At 44.3% G+C, this 3,228-nt stretch overlaps 1 pseudogene; it reads left to right on the top strand.

Moving 5' to 3' along the window:
- Positions 1-523: 523 nt before the first annotated feature.
- LOC132241996 (histone H3.3A-like) lies at positions 524-1,284 on the top strand (annotated as a pseudogene).
- Positions 1,285-3,228: the final 1,944 nt, after the last annotated feature.

The raw sequence follows: 3,228 nt of genomic DNA, 5'->3' as shown, positions 1-3,228 counted from the left end.
CAGTTGTAGCGACCAGTGCTCCTCTCAGTCTTTCGGTCAGAACTAAAGATTGCGATACTAGACTCCTTATTCCTTTTCCCTCCATAACCCAGATTTAACCCAGCCTAAGCTAAATCTGGGCACCTTTTAATGAGAACTGACCCTTACAGTTTCACTATCTAAGGTCAAACAGCTGTCAAAATGCAGATTTCCATGAAGGGCCTAATGGGAAAGACCATCGTTAAACCCACGGATACAATAAAAACGGTGAAAGGCAAGATTCCTTCCAATGAGCAGGGACAGATTTTGCTGGAAAAGCAGCTAGAAGGCGGGTGCACCAGTGTCTGATTACAACGTTCAAAAAGAGAGCGCTTGGCTGCTGAGACTTCACAGTGGTGTTGAGAAAAGGATGTCAACTTACATGGTCCCAAGAAGAATTAGCATAAAAGAACGGAGGTGGAGGTGTTCACAGCCGCCATCGCTAACGCCTGCGCCGCCTCCAGCTCGCCGAGCTCCGAGCTCCAGCCGAAGGAGAAACGGGTGAGTAAAGAGGTCTCTGGACCATGGCTCCTACAAAGCAGACTGTCCGCAAACCCACCGGAGGTAAAGCACCAAGGAAGCAACTGGCTACCAAAGCCGCCCGGAAGAGTGCGCCCTCTGCTGGGCGGGTGACGACACCTCATCTCTACAGGGCTGGCACTGGGGCACTTCTTGAAATTTGACGTTATCAGGAGCCACCTGAACTTCTGATTCGCAAACTTCCCTTCCAGCGTCTGGTGCGAGAAATTGCTCAGGACTTCAAAACAGATCTGCGCTTCCAGAGGGCAGCTGTTGGTGCTTCGCAAGAGGCAAAGGAGGCCTGTCTGGTTGGCCTTTTTGAAGACACCAACTGTGTGCTCTCCATGCCAACGTGTAACAATTATGCCAGGAGACATCCAGCTAGCACGCCGCATATGTGGAGACCATGCTTAAGAATCCACTATGATGGGAAACATTTCATTCTTTAAAAAAAAAATTCTCTTCTTGTTATTGGTAGTTCTGAATGTTAGATATTTTTTTCCCATGGGGTCAAAAGGTACCTAAGTATATGATTGCAAGTTGAAAATAGGGGACAGAAATCAGGTATTGGCAGTTTTTCCATTTTCGTTTGTGTCTGAACGTTTTTAATATAAATGTGGGGACATAAAGCATTAATGCAAGTCAAATGTTTCAGTGAACAGGTTTCAGCAGTCCCACTTTATAACAATATAAATAAAGCTGTTAAATTTTTCTGGACAATGCCAGCATTTGGATTTTTTTAAAAAAAAAAAACAAGTAAATTTCTTATTGATGGCATCTAAATGGTGTTTGTAGCATTTTTATCAAACAGTAGGTTGCATCCGCTCACTAGACTTTTCAAACTTAGTTGTCCTACATGCAAGTACATGTTTTCAATGTTGTTTGTCTTCTGTGTGGTTCCTGTAAGTTTGCTATTAAAATACATTAAACAAGAGAGAGAGAGAGAGAGAGAGAGAGAGAGAGAGAGAGAGAGAGAGAGAAGGTGGAGCTGGATGCTCTGAAATACTGGAAGGCTGACAGGATGGCACATTGGTCGCCTCCTCCTGGGGTGTCTTTCTGATGGTGTCTTCATGGCCAGCCACCCTGATACAAGTGACTGCAGGTGTTGTCTCACCCTTGCTTCAACAAACCAGAACCACTTTAAATATAGAATTTTATTCCAATGCTTCAAACACAAAGATCTTTTCTCAAAAAGACAAAACTATAGTGGTAACAAACAGGTCAGTGGTTGCCATGGATTACAGGCAGGGAGAGGATATGATAACTAAGGAGCAGACGAGGGAGCTTTTGGGGTGATGGACCAGTTCCCGGTCCTGATATGTGTTTGTGGTGGTTCCACAAATTTACCTCTGTGTTAAAGCTCATATAACTATATATCAGAAAAATTCAAGCTTACTGGATGATGGCTTTCTAATGTAACTTATTTTATTTTAAAAGGTCTTTTCTAAGCATCTAGGTCTGGCCTCATGCTGTACCTCACACACAGAGGCCACTGTGTCACTTGGCGATGGGCGCAGGGACAAGCTCTTAGATTAAGCTACTGGTGGAAGGACAGTGAGACAGTAACTGTTCACAAAACCTATTACATCTTCTTACGGAGAGTCACTCTCTGTGCACGGTAATTCATAGGAGACCTCCAAAGTGTGCAAAATAAAGCAGCTTGCAAAAGAGAAAAAGAACATGCTCAGCTGGCTCAACCTGACTAGTTAAGTAGGAAAGTTACCACCACCAAAAACAAACAAACAAATTAAATTTGAAAAACAACAACAATAACAACAACAAGCCCTACGCACAATATAAGCATCTCCGGCTGTTCTCTATAGGAACCTGCACAAGCCAAAGCTGCCTGCCCAGAGGCCTACAGTGGCTCACAGAAACCTAAGCCAGCCTTGGGCCTGGGGAGGAGGTTGGTACACAGGGAGGAGGGTCCCAAAATGAGATTAAATGTCCCACCAGCACAGCACAGTGGGAACATAGAGCCAAAATTGGTTTTAATTTATAAGCAAGTACAAATTTAAGATTTTTTTTAGAGAAAATGACCAAATTTAATTACATACATATGCATGGGAATCCTATATACATGAGAGAGTCACAGACCCCACATATATGAGAGGTTGAAAGACAGAAAGGGAAAATAAAATATATATGACATTCTGAGCTAAGGAATGAAGTAAGGTGCCTTGGGCCTTAAGAGGGAAGGAAGGTCATTGCAGGACAAAAAAAAAAAAAGCAGATTTTCAGTCATTAGTAATTTTTCCTGCCATATAGATAAGTTAAAAAAAAAGGTATCTATAATAATAAAAGCATAATATGCTAATTAGACCGGATATCCTTCCAGACATCCTTCCTTCCAGACAAAGCTGCAGCAGGTGGGGACCAGGGCAGAGGCAGCAGAGGCCGTTGGCCACGGTGGCAGGGACTACACAAATTTAGTGCATCGGGCCTCTAGTCCTATATAATAAAAGGCTAATATGCAAATAGACTGAATGGTAGAACGACCGTTCACTATGATGTGCACTGACCACCAGGGGAAAGACACTCAATGCAGGAGCTTCCCCGTGGTGGTCAGTGCGCTCCCACAGGGGGAGTGCTGCTCAGCCAGAAGCTGGGCTCATGGCTGGTGAGTGCAGCAGCGGTAGCGGGAGCCTCTCCTGCCTCCGAGGCAGCACTAAGGACCCATCAGGGGATGTC

The sequence above is a fragment of the Myotis daubentonii genome, chromosome 9 (assembly GCF_963259705.1).
Source record: "Myotis daubentonii chromosome 9, mMyoDau2.1, whole genome shotgun sequence".
In the NCBI taxonomy this organism is placed as follows: Eukaryota; Metazoa; Chordata; class Mammalia; order Chiroptera; family Vespertilionidae; genus Myotis; species Myotis daubentonii.
The sequence above is the reverse complement of the archived record's forward strand: the minus strand, read 5'-3'. Positions and strand labels throughout refer to the sequence as shown.